The sequence below is a fragment of the Sceloporus undulatus genome, chromosome 1 (genome assembly GCF_019175285.1).
Source record: "Sceloporus undulatus isolate JIND9_A2432 ecotype Alabama chromosome 1, SceUnd_v1.1, whole genome shotgun sequence".
NCBI classification, from domain to species: Eukaryota; Metazoa; Chordata; class Lepidosauria; order Squamata; family Phrynosomatidae; genus Sceloporus; species Sceloporus undulatus.
The window spans coordinates 293,306,230-293,321,883 of NC_056522.1; the positions used below are offsets into that span (position 1 = coordinate 293,306,230).

A 15,654-nucleotide genomic window follows, 5' to 3' on the forward strand; every position below is an offset into this window, starting at 1 on the left:
ATGTCGGGATACAAATAAATAAATAATAATAATAGGTTCTAACAGCATGCCACTTCATGTTGTAAATTTCTTGACAACTAATTAAGGTTACTGGAGTACCATAGCATATCATTTTTGAGTGTTCAAAGGCCTTCTTTGTTGTACCTCCCTTTATTTTTACCTTCATTAGATATATGTTTGCTCAACATTAGGCTTGCCAGAGGCAAACCACTGAAATGTTTAGATCACTCTTGGTTTAAGTCTCTTTTATTTGGTTTGAAATCAGTGGTGACAACAGCTATAGAGCACATATACACTTTCTCAGAGCTCTTTCTTGAGGTTAGGTCACAAGGGATAGATGAACCAGTGACCTCACTTAATATGGTTCATGTGTGGATAGGAAGACTGAAATGTAAGCAAAACAGAGGAATCCATTACTGATTTAGAATAAGTGGAAAATGCTAATTCTCCAGACTGTGGTAAGCCCTTCTTGCTTGCCTGCATCACTGCATTTTAAATGTCAATAGGGAATGAAACCAAGTTTGTGAATTACCAGGCACTGCGATCAAAGGAGCTGGCTGCAACTGCTGAAATGTGATTTATTAATAAGGGATAAAGAGAATGCAAATAAACTAATTATAAAGTGGGATTTGCAACAGGGGAAATTCCCAAAGTAAAAATTTTAAGTAATGTTCAAATGATTATAATTATAATTAAGAACACATAGACAAATAAAACTGGCATGATAACCAACCTCAATATGGTTAACATTTTAAACCTGGATCTGCCCACATCCTTGACTTACCAACCCCCAATGAGACAGGTATTAACTGCTAAAGCTAGGAGTACAATGCATGGGTAGCTGATTAGACATTTCTGAAGGCAGGGGTTAAACTCAAGATAACATGGAAGGAATACTAATTGAGGCTCAGCTAATGTGAAAGGATTCTTTTCTATTGTAAATATGCCCCCTTCTTCTCAAACATTCTATTCATACATGCTATATCAACTCAGGAAATCTTTTGTCTGTGAATCAATTCCATTTCTGTTCTACACTTCTCCCATAATCAGACTTCTATTAGTAGTATTTAAAATACTACTCATGTTGAACTTCGGTTTCTCTCACTGGATGATGAAATAACACGTCTCAAATGACAAATAAAAAACACCCAGGAACCTAAAATCATTAACTAATATCTATTCTGCCTCCACCTGTTCATTGTCTGTCTGTCTGTCTGTCTGTCTGTCTCTCTCTCTCTCTCACACACACACACAGAGCTTAACCTTTCCCTTCGACACTAGTTTTCCCTCAAAGCCCTTCCTTGTTAGGGACAAACAAAAATGATTGATGGGGGGAAAGCCTAGTTATTATGTATGTCTGCCTGTCTGTGTGTCTGTCTGATATAAAAAACTTATTACACTTCTAGGATTGCATCCTCAACTTATAACAAGGATTATTTCAAGTGGTGAGACACTTTTGGGACTGGACCCAGAGAGATTCAGGTTGGAACCATCAGCTACCTGCTGTGAAAAATTTGCCAGGCAATTTGAGGAGAAAGTTGTTTCCATTTACTCAGAAGTTGATATCAAACTTACTGGGATCTATAGATGTGTCTGGGACACCAACTGACCATCTGGTCAGATTTTCTGGATCATTTCAATTATTATGGTCTTATGATATGGACAAGTTACTTGAATTAGCCCATCTCACCACATGTAAGCATGACACTTGCCCACCACCACGGCTATTAAGATATAGCATAGTGGGAGTGATTGGGTGGGTTCAGGTGGTGGTAAAAGCTTGGGACAATTCCAACTCTTTGGGGGAAATGCCTAGTGACTTGAAGGAGCACTCTCTTCTGAAGAGGACCTTCTGGGATCCAGATGTATATGACAACCCTCAGCCTACTGAAAATAACCTTTTTGGGACAGGATGCTTGACCATGAGGTGCTTGGCCAATTTCACATTAAATCCACATCTGCTGGTGGCCTCTTTGGAACTGCAGCAGCAACCTACTTCAGAAGCGGGCCATTCGGTTGCCACAGTCCAAGGCTGATCCAAGCTACTCATCTGCTTCACCCCTCTGTCTCAATATCAATTCAAAATCTTGGAACAATTCCAACAGTCAAACACCTTGTATATCACTGTACATCACACAGAGAGGAAATTGTACTGTTGCTTGCAAAAAATTTATTTAAGCCTCCATCTGTAGTCTGAATCTATTTTATCGAACACAGCATTGACGGCTGAATCCAACATTAGCCTTACCGGCAGGTGGCTCATTAAAATGAAGAGGACTTCATTTGCTTAAACCTCATTGATTTCAATAAGTCTAGGTAATAGGTAAGACAAACTTTTCAGCCAGGAGTACAGACCTTCAAATGCAAATGCCTTGGCACTGTTGTTCCAAGAGTTAACTATGCACAGGTCACATCTGCAGTAATGGATCTTCCTAGCCTGGAAGCCACGATGATTAAGTTGGGGCTGTTGTACTTTGGCCACATCATGAGAAGACATGACCCACTGGAAACAACAATAAAGCTAGGAAAGGTGGAGGGAAGTAGAAAGCAAGTAAGACCGCATCCTAGCTAGATGAACTCAATCAAGAAGGTCACGGGTATTAATTTACAGGACCTAAGCAGAGCAGTAGCAACAACAGAATCATTCAGGATAACAAACTTCTAGGAGAAAATAGCTGGAGGTCAAAGACACTATATGAAGTAAGGAAGATCACCTTTTGTAGAGTGTCTTTCATCTTTCTATGCTCAAGAGAAGGATTTTGTGACATATATGGCTAAAGAAAGAAAGAAGAAAGAAACCTGAGAATGAACGCTTGCAAAACTGACATGGACATGGAAACAGACTGATCCATGCATCCATGCAGAATTTTCAATAGTGTGTCTATTAGTTGGCTATAGAAGTGGGAAATATAAAATGTAGTTTTAAAAACTGGAAAGATAGAATGCCACAATCATGATTTTCCTTTAGCTACAGTGTACTAGAGTTTGGAAAATCTAGCTTTCTGGATTAAAGTCCCAGAATCTCCTCACCAGCATAGCTGGTGAACACAAATAACTACAGGATTCTAAAAGGTTTCATTCAAAAATTAATGTTTCCAAGTTCTAAGTAAGCTGAGGCAGTAGGTAGATGATTCAGTTTGTGTGCCAAATTGTTGACTATGGCATTAGAAAGGGATTTACAAGTGGAGGAAAGAAAGGGAGAATGCAGAATACAGTAGAAGACTTTGTTCTGACATTGACCTGGAGGTACTGCAGATAGTTACAGCTATGCAGGTATGTAGCTCTAACCACAGGAAGAGCAACAAGGCCAGCTCTAACATTAGGCATAGTGAGTCTGCATCATAAATGTTGAGTATCAGGGAATGGCAGTAAATTGTTACGCACTTACTTTATTATTACCATATTTTTTGCAGCCAGGGATGTGGGTAGGCATTTACAGGATTCTTCATGGGATTTGGGTACTATGCACCTTGTCCTTTGTGAGTAAAGGTCTCTACCATATGCTGATCTGCTTCAGGCAGAAAAATGCTGTCAGCCATCCTGGGAGGGAAGGTGGGAAGACAGGCACAGTGGCCTGTCAGAACTGGCTAGGCTAGGGAATGAGCAGAGGACATAAGATTTCTCACCCTGGGGGGATGGCAGACATTAAGTAGGACCATGTAGCCGGTGAACAGAATTTCTTGGCAGAATTTAAAGTTCAGTTTTGCTTCTCTGGCAGAATTTGCTTACTTTGCAAACCTCCATCCTTTATCTAGAGGCTAACAGTTTCTGGCATTAGTAGCACCCTGCAGCGACAACATGTCCATTTGCCCCTGTAACTTAAGGATAACTTGACTTCTTTGAGAGCTCAGAAAAAGGTGATTAACCAGAGGCAAAAGAAAGTGGCTCACAGAACCCATTTCAAATCAAATCAGGGAGAAAAGGAGACAATGCCCGCAATGGGGGCCATTTTGGATGTCCTTCAAGGTACTGATCAAATTTCATTCAAGTACAGATGCATATTTTCTTTTTGACTGCATATTAGGGATATAAATCATCACATTCGTCATCTTTATATGCAAGAATGAATAGTGTCCTTAGTTTCCCCTTGCTGGGGCTGTGAGAACAAAGGTTTCTGCATAATTTTCTCTCTTTTTAAAGATTATTAAGAGTATAAAACTACAAAATAGTGTAAAAACAGAAAAAGAAAGAAAAAATAGCAAAAGAAGAAAGTAATAAAAGAAAGGGGGAAAAGTAATATTTTGGGGGGCATGTGTAATCAGGAATCAACATACTCCAGGAACAAGACACCATAGAAGAGTCTCTGCTGCGAAGTTCGGTGCAGGCTGCAGAGAAAAAAAACCTTCTCACATAGAAGCTGTCGGTAAAACAAGAAACTGTTGGACTGTTGAGTTCTCACACAGAGGCTTTAATTTTGGATTCCACAATATAAATCACACTTTCAAAGTGTTTCAACAGACTTTTATTTACAATATAAACACACTGAGCATTCAGCTCACACACTTATTATATATAACTTTCCCTCCTGGAATTTGAGTCCATCCCCCTACTGTTATGTCACCCAGTTTCCTGTCACTTGACAGCTGTGACTCTGCAGAATTGAAATTTGCTAACTTCATCTCCTGCCCCTCTGTCATCAGCTTTCTGTGATTCAGGACTCTTCAAATGTTGAGTCATCATTTCTCCCAACTGAAATCAGGTTACCTTTTCACTTTCGTTTCAGTTTCAGGCCATAGCCACATCTATGACTTCTTCTGTCCCGAGTCCAGCTTATTCTGGCAATCCCCTCCAAAATTTCATCAGATGTGTTTTCATGTGATTCCCACATTTCTACGTGTATTGTTGAGACTTATTGATTATCTAGCCTGTTGATATCTAACCTATTAGCCAATTTTGTGTGTCTTTCTATAGGTAACGCTTTCATGAGAATGTCAGCTATGTTGTCCTCTAAAACAACGTACTGCAGTTGTAAAACGCCATTTTGAACTAGCTCATGAACGTTTTGGTATCTCACAGCTATGTATTTTGTTCTATACCTTATGTTTTTAGCTTTAGCCATGGCAATGTAGGTCTGTGAATCCTTGTGTAATACCGTTGGAGTGTTTCATGCCTCTTTCAGATCTATGAACAACATAATCAGCCTAATCCGGTGTCATGGGACTTCTGACAACCTTTGTATCACACAATCCAACCTTTTTCACAAGTTTGTAATTTTTTTCCCTGATACAATCTGAACCTCCCATCATGGTCTTTGTCTATCTCAGTTCCCAAGTAGCTCTTCAGATGTCTTAAATCCTTTAGCTTGTACTTTTTAGCCAATTTCTCTTGCACCTTTTTTTAATCTCACCATCATCTCTAGCTGTAACCCAGAGATCATCTACGTAGATTACAGAATTATGCTATCCTTTGTGTACACGCATGCATCAGCCACACTCCGCTGATATCAAAGTCTTACCAGCTCTTCATGTATGCACTTATTCCAGCACCTTGTGTTCTGCTTTAAGCCATACAAAGTTTTTCTCAGTTTGTACACCTTGATGCTACCAGCACAGTCATATCCAGGAGCTTGTTCTATATAAACAGATTGGCATTTAGATATGTTGACTCAAAGTCAAAGTGATTTACAACCAAATCTCTTTTTGTAGCTATAGCAAGAACTAATCTCAGACCCTGTTTTTGCAGTTGATGAAAAAGTTTGATTAAAACTGTCAAACCTTTTTTGAGAATACCCTCTAGCCACAATCCTGGCTTTGTACTTTACTGTACCATCTGGAATTTCTTTCTTTTTGTAAATCCACCTGTATTTACAAAATTTTGTCTTGTAGGCCTGTCTCTAATTTTAAACACCTTTTTCTCTACCAAGACCTCGAACTCATAATCCATGGCAGCATTCCATTTTTCTTGTTTCTCACTAGGATACCGTAGCATTTCCTGAAAACTCTCAGGCTCTTCAACAATCACTGTGTAAACCCTTGTTTTCTGCACCACAAGCCTATCTGGTTGTCTCCTAACCCTGTGAGTCCTCTGTGGAATTATCACTTTTGTCCTCCCTGTGTCATCCTCACTTTTGCTGTTTGTCTGTATAGCAGCCTCTGTTAAAGACCTCTGTTTTTGTTCAGCCTTTGGTGTTCATGTCTGAATAATAGTGTTTGTGTCTTGTGGTGTTGGGTTTTTCACTCTTTCCAGCCCCTGACAAATCCACACCTGCATTTTTGATGTTTGGTGCAGCATTGCCCAATGGCACAAAACCACCATGATTACAGTGGCTCTTTTACCATCCGGAGTGTTTCTCAAAGTTTGCACTTTTTGAGAACGTCACTCTGCCATGACCCAACGAGAACCTGTAACTGTTCCCCTCATAACCAACTAATCTTAACCTCCTATATTTTGGTTTACCTTTCCTTCTCAGCTGAGGTGACTTTGGAGAAAAGTGTTCAAATCCCCACTTAGCCATGGAAACCCATTGGGTAAGTCACACTCACTCAGCCTCAGAGGAAGGCAAAGGCAAACCCCCGGGAACAAATCTTACCCAAAATATCGCATTACAGGTTCACCATAAGTCAGAAACAATTTCAAGGCACACAACAACAAGAATTTATTCTAATTTTAGTCCATGCAAAACCAAAAGGTTCTCTGGACAGATTAGATGATTAGGGGCAGAACAGAATGCTGTGAAGCCAACTCTGAAAAAGCTGGATTGGGGATGGGGTAACCATAAACCGCAGCACAATCCACCTTTTTGCCAGCCCAAAAAGAAGCAGCAAAATGCTGCTCTCTTCTCCAATGGCAAAAAGCTGTTTTTTTATGCCCCACCGCAGCTTTACGTGCAGGCAGCCAGGCTATGTAAATCTGGCTTCCTGGCATAATGGGGGCGTGCATTGTGCATACCCTCAAGCTAGCTGGAAACTGGCTTTTCAGGCTGGTCTGTACTGGCCCTAAATGAATTATGAATAAGTCACTTCATAGTGGACTAGATGTATGTCTGAACAAAAAATATATGAAACTTATGAAAGTCACAGTACACTTCTCAAGAATTCATAAAGTAGATTTCATATTTAGATGCTGGTGCAGAAGAAAATAGAATCAGGATTCAAGATGACCTTAAGAGATTGGAAAATGGCCAAAACAAACAAATTGAGTTCCAGAAATTACTACATCTGGCTAGGAAAGATCTGCTGTGCACTTTTTAATCTTTTTTGTAATGTAAGATGGCAATCTGAAATTATTTTTGTTTAAAAAAATCAAGATTCAGCCATGCACTCAAATAATATGGATATCTATTCAAAAACCAAGATATATATTACTGTACCTTCTAAGCTGTCATGGATGAGAAACAATATCTAGTTTCAGGTAAAAATTAAGTATTTTCCAGTCAAACACCTGCATATACCCTCATACATTTATAATATATATATTTTTAAAAATGTGTTTTACCTTACTTGTATCCAATGTTTTCTACCCAACTAGACACACCAACCCTAGTGGAAACTGTTGACCTTTGAGCATGTAGAAAAGAATGTGGTGATTACTAAGGCCCAGTACAGACAGCAGAAAAGAGGTGGTTCGCAGCCGCCCGTTTCCAGGGAGGGTTAAGGCCAGGGCAGCCATACCAGCAGCCCCTGCAGCCCCAATATGGTGCTTTTCCAGGCCACAGAGAAGCGGCAAAATGCCGCTTCCCCGTGGCCTGGAAAGGGGGTGTCCTTGGGGTTTCATGCCCCTGGACACCCCGGGAGCCAGAGCCATGGGAGAAGGGTCCACTTGGCCCCTTTCTCCCTGGTGTCGTCCCCGCAGATGTTTGGTGGCTGCGAGAATGAGGCGCTCCATTTCGGAGCTCCTTCTTGTGCTGCGGCCAGGCCGCTATAAGTGGCCTGGGGCGGTGTGAAGACGTCACACATGTGCCAGACAATTTGGACACGGCGCGTGCATGATGTCATAATGGCAGTGCCAATATATACAGGGCACCGTCATTATTGCACCCCCAACACATATTAGGGTTAGGGAGCGTGTACATGGTGTGCGCTCCCTAACCCTAATACCGGTGCTGGTACACCACTTGTTCGCAGTCTGTACCACGCCTAAGATCCAGCATGGGTTTCTTGAATACATCCCATGTTATATTGTTCATATGTATTTTTCAATAGAGTTCCAAGTGTCAACAGAATGCTAGGGATGTAGTTTATCTCAGTTTCAGTGAGGCTTCCAGCATGGTCTCCCATGAGCTAAGTATGTACCTACTAAAGAGATACATTTGGAGATACGTGTTTTTATTTGTTAAAATGAAAGCAATATAGTCCTTAAAATGCTGTATTAGCCCAACTACTAATGAAACAAATGTCATGCAAGTTATTGAAATGGCACTTGCAACTTTCTATTTAGTGAAAATGTTGAGAATTTTTTCCCCCCTTGCTATGTAAGCTATTTTGAGGGACTGAGATCTCATGATGGTTTGACCCATCTCTGACAGAGCTTTAGGATAAGACAGGAAAAAGCTATATTACCTACTTCAGTATGTGTAAGTACCATTTACCAAATTTGTTGCAGATGGGACACCACACTGATGAGTGATAACACTAGCTAAAAACAACCACAAGAAAGAAAGATGATGGAGAAGGAAGTATGTACAGTGCACCTGCACCAGTCATGAGCTTGCCACCTGCAGTTTGAGCTTCGGTGGATGGCAAGCGCTGGGTTTTTCAACAGGTGTGTGTGTGTGTGTGTGTGTGTATGTGATGGCATGTGGGAGCGCACACCTATTGAAGAGAATGGGACTTAAGGTCCACGATTTTTGCTACCCCCGGTGTGTGTGTGTCTGGAACGGATCCCCCATGGATACCAAGGGCACACTGCATTACATATATGATAGAATGCACCTTGTCATACACAAGCTATTGAAAACCACAGGCTCAGAGTTCGGACTACAAGATAGGCTATCCAACTCATTTGTATTTTTGTGGGTCTTGTTTATTGCACTGGGGGCAGGTGAAGTTCCTGTACAGTTGCTTGAAATCCACAGCCATGCAAATATGAAAAGAAAATAGAATTAAAAGAGACAAGCTAAGATTGTTTTCCCAGTTAGGTATGGCACTGTCATGGCTGACTGGCATTATCAGCTGCATTTAGAACTGCACATATTGGACAGTTGCTGCACCAAGGGACATGCTTGACCAAAAGAACAATCCCACACTTTTCAAAATTAATTATTGTTGGTCTATAGTATGTTGACTTTAAATTATGGTGCCTAATCTCTTGATGAGTTAACATAAACTTAAGAATAAGATCTGACAAGATAGCTCCAATGATGTTTCCATCCAAGTGTTTCCTAGCAGGATTCAGTTTCAGATACTGCACTTCAGGAGGAAACAGATAGTAGTGCTATCTCTCTGTGCAGTGGACAGCAACATAGTGGTGAAACATAGTTCTGCACAGCAGGCATCTCATTTGGAGTCAAAGCATTCTGTTCTGCCTCCTCGCTCCCTTTGTGTTCATGTGATACTAGAAGTATAACTGATACACAGTTATCCAAACAGAAAGTTTATGTTTACAAATGTGAGGCACTGTCCTGCATAATATCTATTTATATTAGTCTTTTCATACTTGAATTTTATTATGTTGTCTTTGCAGGGCTACAAAGAACATTAATATTGGAGAAACTGCTGGTTCCACTCCTACATGTTTACAGGTTGCTGTGGGGAAGGTTTGTGCAGAAGCAGCTGTTCCCATAGTGGATCTCATGCAGCTTTTATAAAGATAATGGTTTATTTCTTTGATATTCCTGTTTCTCATGTGCCAAGGTGGTGTTACAAACACAGCAGAGACTGTAATGAAGAAGTAATCGATGTTATTATGCACCCATAAAATGATGGCAACAACAATATATGCATAATTCATTTCCTGTAAAACTGCTTTATAAGGTGGCTTTTATGTTATGTTAGATGAGTTCAAAATGGCAAAAAGAGCTCTGAGAAATGAATACAGGAGGGAATGTTACTGCTACCAGGAAACCAATCTTTAACAGCTTTTGAATAATTCTGTCTTATTAAACATTCACACTATTATCTTAAAGGTTATATAGAGCATGTATCAATCTATACAAAAAAAGTAATGCTATCTCTCTGTGCAGTGGACAGCAACATAGTGGTGAAACATAGTTCTGAACAGCAGGCATCTCATTTGGAGTCAAAGCATTCTGTCTTGCCTCCTCGCTCCCTTTGTGTTCATGTGATACTGGAAGTATAAATGATACACAGTGAAAAAAGTACTATACAAAATTTATATAATTTTCTTCCTGTAGGTTAGGGTTATAGGAAGTATCTGTTATTTATTTTTATTTATTTATTTATTTATATTTATTTTTTAGGGGGGGGATGAATTTGTCAGTATTGAAGAAATCCCAGTAGTGCACTGAATCACTTTTGCTGCTATACCCAGAAGAGCAGCATTTGCATGCAAAGGAGTAACCTTACCCAGAATTCCTAAAAATGTTTGAGAAAATATGTTCTTTTGCTTTCTCGCTCTCTTTCTTCTCTCTGTTCTATTTCCTTGCAGGAACATTCATTCAGTCTTGATGGTCCCATATATGATATCCAGCCTGGAGACTGAGTGGTGATCAAGGTGTGGAACAAGAAACCCCTAGAACCATCTTGGACAAAACCAGTGCATGTTTTGCTTACCAGTGACTCTACAGTAAAGGGTGAAGGAAGCAAATCCTGGATCCATTATTCTCACTTAAAGAAGGTTCCTGAATGTACCGAATGGGCTTTCAACCACTGTCAAAAGACCCATAAGTGTCCCTGAAGATGCTGTTTAAGAAACAAAAGGCAGATAAGCCCTGAGATGTACAAAGGCCACTCAGGTGAAGAACAATTAATTAAAGGTTATAAGAGAAAGCATCCTAATATTGTGTTTGATCTGCTGGCCTTTGGGATGGGCAGAGTGGGTGCATGGCAAGAATGTATTTTTAGAATATTCTGAGAAAATTGCCAAGGGGGTTAATTTGACTAATTGCTGGGTGTGCTCAGCAAGTCAAACACGATATTAAGGTGATGCCCCACATCTATCTCATATAGACTTTAATTAATTGCTCTTTACCTGAGCATTCCTATGCAGGAACTCCATTTTTTGTCTATCATTTAAATAATACAGATTTGACTAACCCTTTAGAGATAAACAGAAGCCCAATGAGACTTGGTCCTGACAAGAACCTTCAGGGAAAGGATAATTTTGGGTTCATACCATTCTCCCTGGAGACTGGTGTTGGCAATGTAACAGCATAGGATCAAAGATAGGCCAGAGTAATTGTATAACTGAGATCCATATAAATGGAGCATATAAAAATGGATCATGGATCCCAAATTATTTGCTAGTAAACAAAAGCATTTATGGTTATGTCTCTCAGTGGACCATGAGTAGTCAATATATATTTTAAAAAAAAACCTCCCAGCAGAGAGAGGACACTATTGTGGATCAAGAGCTTATCCTGTTCTCCCAGGTAACTGGGATCTCAAGCAACCCAAGCAATATTTAAAGGATTATTCTCCCTTAACACATTGGGAAGGTTTCATGTCTCTAATGCTATGTGTCGGATACAGGTAGCTGTAGAGATCTTAGCCAATGAAATGAATGAAATGTTTATAACAATAGTTAAAGAATAAAAAGTTATCTGACAGATGGTTCTACAAAACAGAATGGCTTTAGATACTGTATGCTAGCTTCAAAAAAGGTGTAGGTGCCCTGATCCACCAAGAATGTTATGTATATATTCCTGATGATAATAACAAGGTGACAGACAGAGGAAAACACATGTCTCAGATTGCTAAGATACCCCATATGCAAGAAGGCTGGAATGTTTGGGGCTGATTAACAAGTTGTCTTCCAAATATGGGATGGTTAAAGGGCTTGATTTCAGGAATATTTTTGTTCACATTTGCAATATTAATTTCTTGCTCTAAGATTAAATGTGTCCCCTTATGTTGTACAATCTGTGTTGACTTTACTCTAACCCCAACACAAGTAGACCACCAGAAAGAAAGAAGTCTTTTAAAGCAGGGTTGAGCCTGCACTCTTCATGAGGAGAAAAAGCTGAAAGCGAACCAAAGAGAAGCCATTATATGTCATGTAGATGGAAAGCGCAGCCCCACCCCTATGCCAATGAACATGTTATGTGAGCTGTAACTGCCACATAAGGTACTGAACTTAGTGAATGAATACGATTGACTGAAAAATGCCACAGTGGGTGTATAGGTTTGAGAGAATAAAAGAGCTTTGCTTGCTTTGATCGGGGTCCCAATTTTGGCACCCTGGAGCACCCCATTCTGTTTTACTTTATCTGAAATGAAGTCTGAAGATCTGTATCAAGAAACATCTGGTCATTGCCCGTTCTAAGACTGACCCCAATACTAAAAGGAGTTGTGTGACACCACAAAAGTGTTGGATGGCAACATCCATTGCTGCCACCTATCGTGACCACTGGTCATGTTGGTTGGAAAATGATGGGTGTTGTACTCCACCACATCCAGAGGAGATGCCCAGGAGAACCAACATATACTTGCAAAGCATGACCTGATAAGGAAATGTGCGTGCACGCACACACACACACATTTCTCAATTCATGAATACAATATTGCTGATGTGTAAAAATCTGTGTCTTCTTGAAATTTGTAAACACTGGTTCATATGTGGATTGCTTCAATTTTTATGTTCCATTTTATCACTGAGAAGGAGGGAGGAAGAAAGAACACTCAGACTGAATATGGATCTGATGTGCACAGAATCACTACAACAGGGAAACTACTGTGCCTCAACATGGATTCCTGAGATCCAAGTCACAAGACTCAAAATCACAAATCACAAATTAAGGCAGCCTTTCTCAGTTCAACAAATATGTTAGAATACAACTCACATCAATGAAACCTCTTAGAGCAAAAGGCCATGTTGGCTGGTGACAGAGGCAGGTTATATTCCAACACAGCTAACACATTTGGACAAAGCTGTTATACAGTATGTAAGAGAATTCTTGCAAAACATTCTAAGCTAGTGTCTAAACCCATGCTAAATTTCTGAAGTGTGCATGCAGAAATCAATTACTTTTTAAACAATCTCAGTTTAACTCACAAATGATCTTCAGTTCAACTCGAACAAAAAACACTTTGATTTTACCCTGCGTTTGTATGGTGCCAAGGTTTCCTAGACAACGGCACAATAACTATAATAATGGCTAAATAAGGTATGCTGTATAATCCTGAATTATCAATTCTTGTTTAATCAAATCAAATAAAAAAATCCTTGTATGATTAAATATCCCAGGGCACATAAGAATATAATCATTTGCTCATTAAAAGCATTTGGAAAGTCTGCCATGCATAATTTTAATGCTGATTTTTTGCTAATATCTTTCACTAAGAATTCTACCGGTCACTGACAGGCCTTCCTCCAACCATTTGATATTTGAGAAACCCATGACTACAATGCCAAGCTTGCAGGGCCCTAGAAACCCTGCCTTAACAATCGTCTGTGACTTCTTTTCACTCCAGGAGTATCTTCCTATCCCATTACTACTTAATCCTTTTATAATCCAATCAACCTCTGTAGCATCATGTCACCTCCTCCTGTCAACACTGTAACCTCGTAATATTTCATTCTTGCCAAAGAGAAATCTCAGCTTTCACTTCTACAGATGCATAAATCCTACCCTTGACCCAGATTAGTCAAGGATTCACCTTCAATTAGCATAACTGAATTTAAAAAGATAGATTCCATATTCTGCATGACTTTATTTTTCAGACTGGGAATTAATTGAATGTCATTTAATAATATGTAAAACATAGGATGCATTGAATACATCATACAAGCAGTGCTCATTCTTACATATTATGATACTCTTAACAGAAAGAAATGAAAATAAGTTTTAGTACTAACATTATCATGAGAATCTTAGAAATGATGTATTCAGCACATCATAATCCATATTTGCCTATTTCAGTGTCTGAAGTCTGTTGTAGCTTCTCTAAGTAATTCTTTTTTACTGTTTGTCTTTATGCCAGGCAATTAAACTGACTGTTAAAAAAAAACCCTAAAGGAGACACAGCAAGCTGTTCAGTCAAAGGAAAAGTTTGCTTCTATACTTGAAATATGTATTTTTTTTTTTTATAATACTATTGGCACTGATCAGTGTCTTTGTTCACACCAGTTTCAACTAACCTACAGAACCAGCACTGGGAATTTTAAAATATTTTTTTCTAGCTCGATGCACCAACCCTCTCCTTCTCTCACTCTCTCTCTGCTTAAATATAAATATTTCTATAAATATAATTGTTGCTCACTGTACAGGCTTTATGAAACTGAGCTCTACATGTTACATCCTCATTTCTGGGCAGACTTCCAAGAAAGATACCTAAGTGACTGAAAATGAATAATATATAATGCCAACAGACTTACACTCTTAGAATAGGGTTTTTCTTCCATTCCTCCCTTGCTGCAGCCTACTATGTACCCAGAAATATGTGTCCCAAGCACCAAGGGACCTTGCAGAACAGTGTCTGATGCACTCTGGGAACTGGAGATGGAGAAAGGTGATAGAAATCAGTGACCCATCACTGTGTGAGGAGAAATGTCTTTCCACTTACAAGAAGACATATGCTGGTCAGATCCGAGCTGCTGAAAAATTATTACTCATCACATGTTGTCAGGTTTAAAAAACATGTAGGATTAGGTTACCACTGTCATGTGTGCAAACATCTATGTCTTCTATTTCTACTCTGAGGCTCCAACGTCCCTTCTTAAATCAGCAGGCTTTGTCTACTTTTCTTTCCTTTAACACAAGGATAGCTAACTGTGGCCCTCCCAATGCTATTGGTATGCATCATTCCCTATCACAGGCTATGCTGGCTAGTAGGATGGATGGGAGTTGCAGCAACTAGCAGGTTAACCTACTCCCCAGGAAATCCGCTCTACATGTGTAGACTCCTTGTACAGGGCATTTTGTCCCTGAGGCAGAGCAGGAAATGATACCCCCTAACCAAAGAGTAAAATGCCCTAGGCAGTCACATTGTTTTGGCACATGAAGTAAAAAAATCTCAAAACCACTTCTCTCTTCTTTCCAGTAATATTTGCTATGAACTAATAAAATATACAATGATAAAAACTTCAGCCACTAACAATTGTATAAATTATCATGTCTCTTGAAATCTGCTGCCTAAAGCTGTTTGCTAACTCTGCTTAATGGTACAGCCAGTCCTGACAATGTAAAATCTTGATACTGCAGGGTTCTAGGTAACTCACCAGGGGAAGATACACAAGTGAAACATGCCCCTTTCCTCTCATATGTGCCTCCCTATACATTGACGATGACAGAATTAAGTTGCCAGAGTATAATGGGCAACAATCCATTCTGAACAAACCTTGCCAAAAAAATAAAAATAAAATAAAAGAAGTAATAGGCTCACCTTAAGGTTTTCACAAGTCAGAAACCATTTGAAGGCACACGACAAAAACAAAAACAGCAGCAAGGGGCAAGTAAGTATGGTTCTGTACCCTCCAATTATCCTGATTTGGCAAGGAGAGTCCCAAGTAATCCTCTGTTGTACAGTCGAAGGCTTTCATGGCCAGCATCCATAGTTTTGAACTATGTGGTCATGTTCTAGAAGAGTTTATTCCTGA

The 15,654-nt window shown here is 39.6% G+C and overlaps 1 protein-coding gene and 2 long non-coding RNA genes across 3 annotated transcripts in view; 1 reads left to right on the forward strand and 2 right to left on the reverse strand.

Annotated features, from left to right (window-relative positions):
- The window catches only part of LOC121915134, a 17,550-nt gene extending 6,899 nt beyond the window's left edge, over positions 1–10,651 (forward strand). Inside the window, exons 2-4 of the long non-coding RNA XR_006100652.1 lie at positions 8,542–8,700; positions 9,622–9,694; positions 10,546–10,651. This is a non-coding gene — a long non-coding RNA (uncharacterized LOC121915134). The remainder of the gene's footprint in view (positions 1–8,541; positions 8,701–9,621; positions 9,695–10,545) is intronic.
- Positions 1–15,654, reverse strand: part of NAV2 (neuron navigator 2) — a 783,367-nt gene that overhangs the window by 594,670 nt on the left and 173,043 nt on the right. The window lies entirely within an intron of this gene.
- LOC121915143 lies at positions 8,923–15,621 on the reverse strand. The gene is made up of 3 exons (XR_006100657.1): positions 15,441–15,621; positions 14,434–14,551; positions 8,923–9,815 (listed from the first exon to the last, which is right to left on the reverse strand). It is a non-coding gene; the product is annotated as an uncharacterized LOC121915143 (long non-coding RNA).